The sequence below is a fragment of the Diabrotica virgifera genome, chromosome 4 (genome assembly GCF_917563875.1).
Source record: "Diabrotica virgifera virgifera chromosome 4, PGI_DIABVI_V3a".
Classification (NCBI taxonomy): domain Eukaryota; kingdom Metazoa; phylum Arthropoda; class Insecta; order Coleoptera; family Chrysomelidae; genus Diabrotica; species Diabrotica virgifera.
In genome coordinates, this window is record NC_065446.1 from 140,395,186 (window position 1) to 140,410,931 (window position 15,746).

General features: G+C 31.9%; 1 protein-coding gene across 2 annotated transcripts in view; it reads right to left on the reverse strand.

Annotated features, from left to right (window-relative positions):
• Positions 1 to 15,746, reverse strand: part of LOC114335268 (uncharacterized) — a 511,010-nt gene that overhangs the window by 72,301 nt on the left and 422,963 nt on the right. The window contains exon 1 of one of the 2 annotated variants that reach the window (XM_028285486.2): positions 1,413 to 1,614. The exons of the other annotated variant lie outside the window; for it this stretch is intronic. The gene's annotated coding sequence lies outside the window, so the exon portion shown is untranslated. Of the gene's footprint in view, positions 1 to 1,412; positions 1,615 to 15,746 lie in introns of those variants that run through there. 2 annotated transcript variants of the gene reach the window in all.

Here is a 15,746-nt window from a genome sequence, read left to right on the forward strand (position 1 = left end):
TAAATTATTTTTATTAGATAATTATTTATTGAATAAAGATACTTTATTTATAAAAGTATACCTTAACTTTTTCTATGAATAATAATGATAGTATGATTAAAAACATAGATTTTTGGGAAAACACTTTTTCTCAAAAATTGTTTAAACAAATTAGACTGTTTATTAATTAATAAATTTCTAGACAAATTGCATATTTCTAATGTACAGAAAAATTACATACAAATTAAAAAAAAGAAAGATCCAAATATATTCAGTAGATCCCGAGATATAGAAAATGATAGTAGTTTTAAGTTGCCTTTTTTAGTTTTAAAACTCATGCATTTGTCGGCTCCCAGCTCTCCCTTCAGTTACCACGACTAGTCACCAATTGAATTACATTTTTAAAAATTCGTGTAAAATACCAGCATTTTGAATATGTAAAATGATCATAAGGAAAATATTTTTAAAGTGATTCTAAATGTTTATAAACTACAAAATTTAAAAAATTTGGCATTAGGATTTTTGACTATGTTAGATAATTTTTTATCTTTTTTTTAATACATTTTGATAATATCACTTTTCTACTTTCATTTGGCATACGCAGAATTGCCCTATCTTCATTATTTTCTGTCTTATGTTATTGCAAAATAAAGGTCTCTGGTATAAACAAATATAATAACTTTTCAACTAATTAATGAATTGGTCTCAAATTTTGAGGCTTTGTTAAGTACCCCAATACTCAACTTTGGGTGAAACACTAAAGTTCTAAGGTAGTTTAAGTAAAAGTTATTAACAAATAACGATTTTCACTTATTTTTCAGTTTGCGTAGCAACAAATTAACTTTTTAATTTTAAAAAATAGGCATTTTTAAGGTTTTTCAATGTTCTAAAAAATTAAATTTTGTAATTTTATGTCAACTATTTAGCTTTTGAATGGGGTGCAAATAATTGAAAAAATCGCGATTTTTGCACTAAATTGTTAATAATTAAAAAACGGACGCGAACTCTAGACAGGAAACAAGTAGGTTTTGTTCCTATAGGTCTACAATAACTAAAAATGTAGTCAGCTACCTGGATCTTTGAGTGTCCCGAACATTGTCTATCTGTAGCTTATTTTCCTGGAGTATCTGCTGGAGAGTGAATTAAAACCACAATGCTACGTATGTGATATTGTGCTCAGTACCTATTCGCCATATTTTACTGGATTGTCCTTTCTATTGCATGGAGAGACTTCAATATAAATTACAAGATACCTTACACGCAAAATTAAGTGACGGAACTGATATGAAAAATTTGTAATCATACTTATACTCCATAAATGTACTAAATAAATTATTATAAAACTTTAAATTGTACTACGCCAATGACCCTTTGAGGTTGAACTATATATTAATTAAAAAAATAGATGTGTAAATAGAATGTAAAGAACATACCAATAATAATGATCAATATGAACAACTTTCTCAATGTCAATGTAAAAAGTTTTCGAAAGAAACAGTCTTGACGTTTAAATATGACAATATAATTACGTCAACAATATGTTGTTACGTTATGCTTGTGTAACTTTTTCATATAAATGTTTAAATAATTAATTGTAGATATTATAAAAGAATAAGAAGTTTTCATGTGTGTAGTGTGTATTTACATCGTATAATAACAATAAAGCAATAAATATATTTGGTACAATATGAATACCGTTGCAGGTTATTATTTGCGTCAGAAATATTGCGTCAGAAATAAAATCATTAGAAATAGAAAAAAAATTAAGTAATACTCTTATGTTAAAGTAAATAATAAAAACAATAAATATTCTTAATAAAACAAATACCTATGTACTTATAGTAAATAATAAAACAAATATGTGAAGTGTCAACACAGCAATTGACAATTAAGTGTTATCAATTTATGCCAAATCGCCCCCTTCGTTCGATTGCATTAAAGTGTGATCCGGACAAGTGTGTTTCATAAAAATACTTATACAGTGTTGAACGCGCTAATAACCGGTAAAATAGCACAAAAGATGAAAAACGTATTAAGTTGTGAGATAAACAGAAATGAAACTAATCGAGCTGGGAAATCCAGCGATATTAACCTAAAAATATTCATGATATTGATTGTTTCCCACCTTTAGACGTATCGGACGAGTTTAGTAACTGTCGCTGTCACAGTGACAGTTTTAGTTGACATACTCCTCTGATGCGTGTAAAGGTGGGAAGCAATCAATATAATGTGAATTTATATGTTAATATCGCTAAATGTCCCAGCTCGACTATTTTCATTTCTTTTTATCTTATAACTTAGTACGTTGTCCATCTTTTGCGCTATTTTGCCAGTTATTAGCACGCTCATCACTATATAGTTGGTTCGCTAAACTCAGACATAACTGGCTTGTGATTTTAGTAGGTATTTTTTTGTTTTTGGCCAATTTTGCCAAAATTGGCAAAATTACTAACTATTTAGTAATTATTAACTATTTAGTAATAATTTGTATTGCCAATTTTACCAAATTGGCAAAATTACTTACTAAAATCACTAGCCAATAGGGCTTTTCATCGACTGTCATTTGTTTCGAGCTTCTGTCATGTGTCACATAATATAAATATATCTACGCCATACGTCTTTGGTTTGTATCATTGGTATATATCAATAACTTATGATGTAGATATATTAATATTATGGGACACATGACAGAAGCTCGAAACAAATGACTGTGAATGAAAAGCCCTATTGTGTCTGAGTTTAGCGAACCGACTATACAAATTAAATGAAACAAGTTATGGTATATTTCTTTAAGTTTACATTGATAAAAATCTTCAAATATACTTATATAAATGTAATTATAAATAATTTCTACGCGTATATAGTGAAATATGTCTAGTGGCTGTAATTCCAATGTATTGGCTAGACGATTGTAAAAAGGAACCTACGACTTAAATATTTTGCGTTGGTATAATGTGAAGTTATTCTTTTTCTCATGATCATCTTTCAGTGCGTCACAGTTTTTCGATTTCTCTCTAACGCATTAAATTGTATGTGACAGAAAAAAAGGCACGTCTGGGAATACTTCGGTAATTATTCTAGTTCGGTGATTATTCTAGTTGTCGATAGATGGCGCCATAATCAAAAAAGAATTATTTATTAAATAAAATAATAATATTATCAATATAATCTGTACAATTTATAAGACTATACAAATGAAAGAAAATACCATTTTATAAATGCAATAGACACAATTGATTTGGTTTTATTCCAAATTGAAAATAAAATTTGACAACTGTCAGATTTAACTAAAATGTCACGTTAGAATAAATGTCATAAATGTGTATTATCACGGACTTACCTTTTTTTCTATAATTTGTGACGCACTGAAAAATGTTCATGAAAAGGAGAATACTAGCCATGACGCGGATGAAGTGCAACGGTATTTATACTGTGCGAACCATACACACAATGTATAATACAGACTAAATAAAACTCTATTACATATAATTATTTGAGTTTTATTTAGTCTGTATCATATACAGACTCTATTAATACATAGAACAACACGATTTTAAAGGTGCTACAGAAGTAAGAAATGCCGTCCCTTCCAAGGCCATCTTTAAATTCTAGTAATTCTTTCTATATTAGACTAATCTGACAGTTGACAGTTACCAATATTGTATTCAGCCAAATAGAAAATATAAATTCCTTTTCATGAGCATTTTTCAGTGCGTCACAAATGATAGAAAAATAGTAATTCCGTGATAATACACATTTATAACATTTATTCTAACATGACATTTTAGTTAAATCTGAAAGTTGTCACATTTTATTTGCAATTTTACATAAAAACAAATCAATTGTGTTTATTGCATTTATAAAATGATATTTTCTTTGATTTGTATAGTCTTATAAATTGTACAGATTGTAAATATTTGTAAATATAATTATTGTAAATAATTTTTTTTCGATTATAGTGCCATCTATCGACAACTAGAATAAATGTTATAAATGTCTCTAATCACAGACGTGCCTTTTTTCTGTCACATGCAATTTAATGCATTAGAAAGAAATCGAAAAACTGTGACGCACTGAAAGATGCTCAGGAGAAAAAGAATACCATTAAAATGAAATTTGAGTTTGTCTTTTTACTTATTTTTGTATACGTACGTTGGTTTATTTAGAAATAAACAATAGTCGTTACATTTTAATTAAACGAAGAAAATCGAAAAAAAAATAGCAGCAGAATGGAATTCATTGGAAAAAGAGGAAAATCTAAAATAAATAGGTAAAAGGAAAAATAATTTAGGGAAGATCTGGATTATCACACACCAATAGGGCTTTTCATCGATTGTCATTTGTTTCGAGCTTCTGTCATGTGTCACATAATATTAATATATCTACGTCATAAGTCTTCGGTTTGTATCATGGTGGATGCCAATAACGTATGACGTAGATATATTAATTTTATGTGACACATGACAGAAGCTCGAAACAAATGACTGTGAATGAAAAGCCGTATTGCCATTTATTCTTCTCATATACTGAATTCGCTCTATCGAGATTCATTTTGACAGTGACGTTAGTAATTTCTTTTTTGGGAAATTCAGTTGTCAGAAGTGACTGGAAATTACTACACAACCAATCCACCTGCTCATAGCCAATATTATTAATGGTAAACAGACATAAAAATATCATAAACCTTACGCCAATCAATAATTATTTATTTACACCGTTATAATGTATTGATAACAAATGAGAAAATTATTTATTGTGCAAAAAAAAATATTTTGTAGAAATAAACTCCACAAAATTTTATGAGTTAGTATACACTCCCACTATTTCTCATAATTCTTCTTTTTTTTTAATGAAAGATTAAGTTCATTTCAGCAGCTAATAGAGTGAGGTAGGAATTTTTGTGTTGTATGTTTCCTATTCCGAATGTGTCAATAAAAATCTCGCTAGAGCGAATGCAGTACGTATACATATCTTCTTCAGTGAGGTCTCTTTTTCCATTTCTGTTTTTATTTGTCTGTTCCACTGTAATCTAGGATGTCCTCTTTTCCTGCCTCTATTTCATTTTCATTTCCAACTTCTCAGCAGTGTTCTTGTCTCGCCCATCCTCGCATATGCCCATATCAGATAAATTTTTGTTTTTTTTTTTCGTCATTTAGTGTCTCCTTCGCATCCATTAGTTCTTTAATTCGTTCAAATCGCACTTTGTACATTAGTATCGATTTGCAGCTTCTTCTCCAAAATATAGAGTGTCCCAAAAGTAGTGGAATGGTCGAATATTTCGCGAACTAAACATCGGATCGAAAAACTGAAAAATACGTGTTCAATCATTTTTAAAAATCTATCCAATGAGGTGGGAGGTTACCCCCCACACCCCCTGGAGGTGGGGTGGGGGGTAACTTTAAAATCTCAAATGGAAATCCCCAGTTTTTCTTGCAAATTTGGATTCTTTACGTAAAAGTAGGCAACTTTTATTTAAGACGTTTTTTCGAACTGTGGATAGATGGCGCTATAATTGGGAAAAACCATTTATCCTGATACCATAGGTAAATTATAGAAACGGTCTAATATCTCACGAAATACACTTCCAAATGAGAAACCAAAAAACAGATTTTTAATCTTTTTTGAAAACCTATCGAATAACACCAAACATGACCCTCCAACCCACCCCCAGGATATAGGGTGGGGGTAACTTTAAAATCTTTAATAGCAACCCCCACTTTTTATTGCCGATTCGGATTCGTCATAAAAAATTAAGCAACATTTATTCGAAACATTTTTTAAAATTTCTGATAGATGGCGCTAATAAATCGAATTTTTCCAATTAAGGCGCCATCTATTAACAATTGTAAAAAAAGTTTCGAATAAATGTTACTTAATTTTTCATGACCGATCCGAATCTGTAATAAAAAGTGGGGGTTGCTATTTAAGATTTTAAAATTACCCCCCACCCCACATTCAGGGGGTGGGTTGGAGGGTCATGTTTGGTGTTATTCGATAGGTTTTCGAAAAAGATTAAAAATATGTTTTTTAGTTTCTCATTTGGAAGTGTATTTCGTGAGATATTAGACCGTTTCTATAATTTACCTATGGTATCAGGATAAATCGTTTTTCCCAATTATAGCGCCATCTATCCACAGTTCGAAAAAATGTCTTGAATAAAAGTTGCTTACTTTTATGTAACAAATTAAAACCTGTAAGAAAAACTGGGGGTTTCCATTTGAGAGTTTAAAGTTACCCCCCACCCCACCTCCAGGGGGTGTAATGGGGGTTGGTGTTTGGTGTCCTTGGATAGATTTTTGAAAATGATTGAAAAGGTATTTTTCAGTTTTTCGATCCGATGTTTAGTTCGCGAAATATTCGACCGTTCCACTACTTTTGGGAGACCCTGTATAATTTCCATTGCCATTTTCTATATTTTCTATTCTTTTATTTGCCACCCAGGTCTCTGATCCATGCAGTGGGCAGCTTAGCATTAGTGCCTGACAGATTTGGTGTTTAGTTTTGCTTGTAATATCTTTCAATGCAACTGTCTTTCCTTTCTTTATTTTATTTATTATATCCATCTAATCTGATCCTGTTAGTCTAAGATCCGAAACTAGGTCGACCTTCTCCCATCTGTTTACGGGATAAAACATTTTTTTATTAAATTTCTTATATACACAAATACAACTTGCATGGGTTGCCTATCAAAATATGGTCATAGCTATCCATAAGGGCGTAAAATTTTAAATCAAATTTCAAGCACATTTTTGTTAATATTTTCTTGAATGTATGGTACAATTATTTTATTTTTAAATTAAATAATCATATTCAGTACAATTCAACAAATACAAAATACATATTGAAAAAATGTGGCAAACGATGGCATGTGAAAAACGATGACAAATTTTTAAAGACTTAAAAAAAATGGATTTTGCAGTGGACATCAGAACTCATCATTGTCATGTGGAACAAAAAACTCAAAAATATTTTATTAGCTTATGAGTTTTTAGAGGTACCGCTGCCGAGTTTTTTTTAGTTTTAACGATTTTTGACTTTTTGCTTTCACTCAAAAATTAAAACACAACGAAATTTTTTTTGCAAAAAAGGCGAAAATCAACATATTTATTATTGTTAAACAAAAAATAAGCATAAAACAAAAAATAACTCGACAGATTTACCTCCCGAAATGTACACTAAGCGCCAAAATTAACGCACTACCTTAAAAATGGGACATTTTTGAAGTCCCGTATTTTCTAAACCTGTTGTCTGATTTTATTGATTTTTTTAGTATGTTATAGCTTTATTCTTCAAGAATATCGTTGTAAAATATTGTTGCTAAACACGTTATTGTATACCGAGTGTAAAAATGATAGTATGTTTTTTCCTCAAAGTTCAGAACACCCTGTGGAATATTCTAGGGTATATAAAATATTGAAATTAAAACTAAACTGTATCCTTAGGCTTTTTTAACATTTTGCTTTTTGATTCATTCGCTTATGTTGCGTAATAAAAAAGTTAGGTACTTTAACAACTAGCAACGTAATTCATCAATACAGGGTGTTTCTAAATAAGTGCGACAAACTTTAAGGGGTAATTCTGCATGAAAAATAATGACCGTTTGATTTATAAACATATGTCCGCAAATGCTTCGTTTCCGAGATACGGGATGTTGAATTTTTACTTAAAAACTGGCGATTTATTTACTGCGCTAAAACCAGTTGCGATATGCAAATTTGCAAATGCAAATTTTAAGAAGTGGTGATTGCGCATTTTTTGGCTTACAATTAAGAATTTTATATTCACCATTGGCGTGCATGCGGCGATTATGACAGGGTAATATGACTCGTATAAAATTCTTAATTGTAGCAAAAAAATTCGTAATAACTACCTCTTAAAACCTACCAAATTTCATTTGCATATCTCAACCCGTTTTAGAGCACTAAATAAATCGTCAGTTTGTAAGAAAAAATTTAACATCCCGTATCTCGGAAACAAAGCATTTGCGGATATATGTTTAGAAATCAAACGGTCATTATTTTTTATGCAGAATTACCCCTTAAAGGTCGTCGCACTTATTTAGAAACACCCTGTATTGATGAAGAAAGTTGCTGGTTGTTAAAGTACCTAAATTTTTTTGTTATGCAACAGAAGCGAATAAATCAAAAAGAAAAGTGTTAAGAAAGCCTAAGGCTATAGTTGTGTTTTAATTTCAATATTTTATAGACGCTAGAATATTCCACAGGGTGTTCCGAACTTTGAGGAAAAAACACACTATCATTGTTACACCCAGTGTACAATGACACTTACATGTTTAGCAACAGTATTACACTGATATTCTTAAAGAACAAAGCTATAACATACTAAAAGAATCACTAAAATCGGACAACAGGTTTAGAAAATACGAGATTTCAAAAATGTACCATTTTTAAGGTGGTGCGTTAATTTTGGCGCTTAGTGTATAAAGAAAATATATACAAAATTTTAGGTGGATCGGTTTATAGTTGAGTTACAATGTCCACAGCCTTTGAAAAAAGCAGTTTTGTGAAAAACGCGTTTTAAGTTTTGTCAACTTTTATTTTCAATTTATTTTTTGCCTGTCAAGTCATAAAGTGATGCAAGCAATAAGTTTTTGAATAGCGGAGTAATTTACAAAAGAGAATGCAAACAGCTGTTGAACGTTTCTCACTACGCTCAAGTGAACTGGCGTGAACCTGCTGCAAAGCTAGTCGAAGGTAGGGATATTCTACATGCTGTAATTCATTCCGGTAATTTTGTAAATATCAATCTGAAATTTTTAGTTTTAAAAAGTTCTTAATTAAAACAAACAGTTTTACCCATTTGTTTCCTCCTTTCAGCCATCAAATTTTATTGAAATTAAAAGTGTAAAACATATAAAATAGGTCATTACCTACATGTTAACGTCTATGGCTACCGGAAAAGCAGTGTAAACAGGTAACCAAATGTAGGGGACTGTACCAATCTGTTTACCAATCAAAATATACATCAAAATAAATAATAATATTATTAAAGAATCTTAAATATTATTAAATAATTAAATTTTAATAACAAATGCGATAATATAGTATTCCCGCAATAATCTATTCATGAAATGCTATGGCCAGACTTTACACTTTAAAAATATGAGCAAGTCAAGTTGCACGAAAGAGAAATCCAAGAAATGTTTGTGAATCGCGGAGTAACAATCTACGTTAACTAAACAAACTTTATTAACACATTTTAATTAATATTTTAAATGAAAGTACATAACTTCTAGAGTACTCTCAGAAAATTTCATATTGATCGGAGCAAAATTACCGGAAATACAGCATGTTGAATATCTTTATCTTCGACTCGCTTTGCAGCAGGTTCGCGCCAGAACGCTTGAGCATAGTGAGACACGTTTAACAGCTGTTCCCATTCTCTGTTGTAAATTATTCCGCGATTCAAAACCATATTCCGGTGTGCATCACTTTACGATTTGATAGGCAAAAAAGAAATTGAAAATAAAATTTGGCAAAATTTCAAACGCGTTTTTTTTTAATTTCGTTGTTTTGACTTCTGAGTGATACCAAAAGTCAAAAAACTAAAAAACTCGACGCTTTACCTCGAGAAACTCATAAACTGATAAAATCTTTTTGAATTTTTTGTTTAACATGATCCAATGATGAGTTCTGATGTCCATCGCAAAATTCATTGTTTTTGGAGGTGCATTTAAAAATTTGTCACCGTAAGCTATTTTTTCAATATTTTTCCTTGGATTTTTTTAAATATTCTTTGAATTGTACTGAATATGCTTATTTAATTTAAAAATAAAAAAAATATATAAAAAATTAAGAAACGTTTTTCTTTAGTTACGAGTGACTAACATTAAAAATATTGTAAAAAAATCAACTAAAAAGCCAAAAATAAAAAAAAATAGGGCACTCGTGGGAGAGCCGACAGAAGTGAAAACTTCTTACGAAACAAGCTCCTTCGGGTACACACTCTATCCCTCCTCCAACCATTATAACTTCAGTCGAACTTATACGCAATTCAACCTATAGTATATAAATTACTAATATCTGCGAGTTCAATGCTTTTTCCCCATCCAAAGAAAAGTGATATACCTACATTATATAGGTACCCATTGGGTGCATCCTATACTATTTATATATAGCTTCACATAATACATAAACGCACGGAATTTATTTCGGCGAAGCTATGACGGTCACGAATTCAATGCTTTTTCCCATCCAGAAAGTGCACAAAATCGCTACAGAAGTTTTCACTTCAAAAATACTTTAAACACTAATCACTTATAATGATTGGAGTAGGGACCGTGTGGCCCCTTATGCGCTTGCTTCGCAAAACTCTTTCGGGTACACACTTTATCCCTCCTTTAACCATTATAACTTCGTTCGAACCAGTGACTCCCACATCACTGGTTCGAACTTATAGGTCGACAACAGGTTAAACAACAATCAGAAATCGTCAGCAAACAGTTGGCCAGTGCGAGAACATAATACAGTTACCAGTGCTATCCCCTCTACTCGCGCTGGTCGACTATTCGCTGATAGTTTCTGACTAGTTTGACCGCTAGTTGAAACAAAACTTTATAATATACGCAATTCAACCTATAGTATATAAATTACTAATATCCCACCGTAGCGATGACGGTTGCGAATTTCTCAATCCAAAAAGAAGTTCTATACCTATAATATACACGCGATGCGTGCGTCCTATACTATTTATATATAAATATACCTAATATGTAATAGGTACCACAAACGCGAAAATTTCAAACCAATAAGCATGTTTCCACATCCGTACAGAATGCTTACCAAAATAATTACTAACAGGCTATCAAATAAATTCGATAGTTACCAGCCTGTTGACATAGTACCATAGAATACCTACAGACAATAACGAACTTATCGAAAAGTGCAACAAATACAATGAACCTCTTCATTTGGCAGCTGTGCGGATTACAATAAGGCATTCGATTTCATAGAACTCTGGGCTGTATTAGAAGGAACGAATAACGCAAGGATTGATTCTAGATATAGAATATTCCTTTATATACATATATGACAATGCAACTATGCAAATAAATGTATCAGAAGGTCTAAAAACAAGCAAAATAAGAACGGAGAGAGAAGTTAGACAGAGAACAAAAACAAATAAAACAAAAGTGATGACAAATCAATTTATCACGATCGACTTAGACGGAAGTGATATCGATAATGTCGAAAAGTATATATACCTAGGTCACACGATCAAATTATGCAAACAGAATCAAACGGCAGAAATAACTAGAAGAATCCAAATGACTTGGGCAGCAGAAGCAAGACTCAGTGATGTGTTGAAGAACAAAAAGATACCAATAAATCTAAAGGAAGGGGTATTCAACAGTTGTATTCTACCAATTATGACCTATAGAATGGAGACGATGACACTTACAGAGGTATCAGCCAATAGATTGAGAACGACACAGAGGGCGATCAAACGAGCTATGTTAGGGGTATCACTGAGGGAACATATACAAAATGAGGACGTCCGAAGCAGGACGAAAGTGGAATATGTAATTGGAAGAATTGAAATGCAAATGAAACGAACCTGGGTAGAACACGTGGCACGACAAAACATCGAAACGTGGACGAGAAACATTGTACATTGGAAACCACGCGAGCACAGTCATAGTAGAGAAAGACCACAAAAACGATGGCTAGACGACATTAACGCAAAAATGGGGAGAAACTGGCACCAAATAGCACAAAACAGAGAAGAATGGAGAACTCATGGGGAGGCCTTTGTCCAGGAGTGGATGCAAACAGGCTGAAGAAGAAGATAATATATACATACAAAATTTATTTCGACTAAACGATGACGGTCGCGAAATCAATTCTTTATCCCCATCCAAAAAAACGGTGTTATACCAATATTATATACGCGTTGCTTGGCTTCTACACTATTTATATATACATACACATAATAATGTACATATATGTACAAAATTTATTTCGCCGAAGCGATGACGGTCGCAATGACGGTCGCGAATTCAATGCTTTTTTCCCATCTAAAAAGTGCACAACGTCCTTAAAGAAGTTTTCACTTCAATAATATTACTATTATTATACGTACATTATAATAATATACGTATAAAATTTATTTCGTCGAAGCGATGACGGTCGCGATGACAGTCGCGAAATCAATCCTTTCTCCCATCCTAAAATAGATTTTACATTTATTTTAAATTTACAATTCTGCACAATTTATATAATATACACACACATAATAAATATACGTACAAAATTTATTTCGCCGAAGAGATGAAGGTCGCGATGACGGTCGCCAAAAAAATCCTTTTTCCTCATCCAAAAATAGGTTTTACATTTATTTTAAATTTAAATACTTCTATACAATTTATATATACATACACATAATATACATACGTACAAAATTTATTTCGCCGAAGAAATGACGGTCGCTATGACGGTCGCCAAATAAATCCTTTTTTCCCATCTTAAAATATGTTTTACATTTATTTTAAATTTAAATACTTCTATAAAATTTATATATACATACACATAATATAATATATCTACGTACAAAATTTATTTCGCGGAAGAGATGACGGTCGCGATGACGGTCGCCAGATAAATTGTTTTTCCCCATCCAAAAATAAGTTTTACATTTATTTTAAATTTAAATACTTCTATGCAATTTATATATGTATTTATACATTTATTTTAAATTTAAATACCTCTACACAATTTATTATATACACATACACATAATATATAGCATAAGCGATGACGGTCGCAAGACGGTCGCGATGACGGTCGCGATGAGGGTCGCAATGACGGTCGCGAATTCAATGCTTTTTCCCCTATCCAAAAAGTGCACAACGTCCCTAAAGAAGTTTTCACTTCAAAAAATGAAGAAATCTAACACATTTGTCAAAGCAAAGCGTGGCGCGTCTTCATCGAATAAACAGTTTTCGCCCCACGCTTTTCTTTAACGAATGTGTTAGATTTCTTCAATTTTTTTTATTTTTGGCTTTTTAGTTGATTTTTTATAATATTTTTAATGTTAGTCACTCGTAACTAAAGAAAAGCGTTTCTTAAATTTTTTTTTTCATATTTATTTTATTTTTTACTTTTTGGTCTTACACTTTTCAAACATTAAAATGCATGTTTATTAAAATATGCATAAAACATATGATGTACAAACATGAAAAGTAATGAAGCATAACGTAAACAATTAACGTAAAAAGTCAAATTATGTTGTTCTGAAGCTATTTTCTTGTGGCATTTTTATAATTAAGTATATTCAAATGGGAAATGTCACAATTTTACCTAAAAATGATTTTATTAACGTTTCGTATTTTTGTATTTTGACAACGACACCCGACTTGGGCGTCGAAACGTTAATAAAATCATTTTTAGGTAAAATTGTGGCTTATTTCCCATTTGAATATACTTGATTAAGTCAAATTATGTCTAGTTCATATAGGGGAGTGCATATAGATTTTCACTTCGGAAAAAATCAAACAAGATGGAACTTTTTGTAATTTCATTAAGAAATGTTTAGTAAACAACATATGGGGTTGGCTCATATACAGCCCACCTAGGTTGTATTTTATTTATACAAATTTTAAAATTACTAATTTATTATTTTATAGATCTATTTTATTGTTTATATTACCTATTTTAACTTTATGTTACTATTTTAACTATTTCTATTTACGTAACTATTTTATTTATACACATTTTACCTATTTATTTTATTTATTCATTTTATCTATACTTATTTATTTATTTATTTTAGTTTTTAATTATTTTAATTTTTCAAAAAAAGGCGAATCAGATGCAGGGACGACTCTAGGGAACTGAACCAAAACGGACCTCAAGGATCAACCTGGTATACGGATATTGCAGGTGAACGTGGGCAGAGCACGTAGAGCCCACGATCTTGTCCACTTAAAAGCCTGCAAGCTGGAAACTGACCTGCTCATCGTCCCCGAACCAAACAAAAAAATAACATCGGACGGTGGATGGGTACAAGATAAAGGAAAATATGTGGCGGTGCTCAGGCGGGAAAAGCTTAACGAGTTTAAACCATGAGTCAAAATTATAATACTCAGTATGTACATTATCCACAACAGGACATTACTACAAATCCATCACTAAATTCACTAAACCAATGTGCAGGACCGTACGCGCAAATTCAATATGTACCAATTCAAGAGTCCTTATATAATAACACAGCTCAGAGTATTCAAAACGTGCAACCGCATTTAGTTTCACAACCGATGCAGCCTTCTACTAGTGCAGCACAATATTATCCTGTAGTACCTGTTCAATCGCAATCCCAAGCTGAATCTGCACCAGATGATTGGAAACACGTACATAACAAAAAAAGAAATCGAATTGATAGCCCGGAAAAATATATTAGAGCAACAAAACAATCCAAAATAGATGATTACTGGTTAAACTCACCAATATCGACCTCCAACAAATTCTCTGTATTACAAAAAGAACAAAACGATGCAAATCAGGATACAGCTACAGAAGAACAAAACGATGCAAATCAGGATACAACTACAGAAGAAAACCAGAGCCAAAATACAAATACAACTACTAAAACGCCACCAATATTTGTCTACAGTGTTAAAAATATTACTCCGCTTACCAAACTACTACAAACGATTGCAAAAGATGCTTATGTATTAAAAACTCTCACCAATGACCAAGTAAAAATAATGCCTCAAAATAATGAAGTCTACTCTGTTATAACAAAAGCACTAGAAGACAAAAATACTGAATTTCATACCTACCAACTCAAAGAAGATCGCTCATTCAGAGTTGTACTAAGAAATGTACATCCATCTACAGATATCAACGAAATTAAGGCGGAAATCCAAAGCGTAGGGCACGAAGTCATAAATATCAATAACATTTGTCAATCAGGTACAAAAAAGCCATTACCACTGTTCTACGTTGAACTAAAACAAGCCGAGAATAACAAAGATATATATGAGATCGATTCATTGTTGAACTATAAAGTAATTTTTGAACCTCCACATAAAAAGCGTGTAGTACCTCAGTGCATAAAATGCCAACGCTACGGCCACACCAAAAATTTTTGCTACCTTTCTCCAAGATGTGTTAAATGCGCGGGTAACCACAGATCTGATCAGTGCTCTTACAAAGAAAGAAACAACCAGGTGAAATGCGTGCTGTGTGAAGGAAATCACCCAGCAAACTATCGTGGGTGCTTAGTCCACAAAGAGGTGCAAAAAAGAGCATTTCCACAACTGAGAAGCAAATCAACAAGTCAGCCTGTCCAATCAAACCAACACTTAGTAGTCCCGAATGTAACCTATGCTCAGGTAGCAACCGCTGGTAATCAAATACCATCAAATACAGCTCCCAGTCTTCAACAATCCACTGACATGCTCGAACTTAAAAATATGATCAAACAATTGGTAGAACAAATGAGCACAATGTTAAACCTCTTAACCGCTCTCATTGCTAAAAAACCCTAAGATGGAGGCGTTTCTAAAACTAGCTTCATGGAACGCCAATGGCTTATCACAACATACACAGGAAATCAAATACTTTCTACACCTTCATAAAATAGATATACTGCTAGTATCCGAAACTCACTTTACACAAAAAAGTTACCTTAAAATTCCAAACTATACTATATATACTACTAATTATCCAGATGGATCAGCACATGGAGGCTCTGCTATTATAGTTAGAAACACAATAAAACATCATAATGCTGGCGAGTACCAA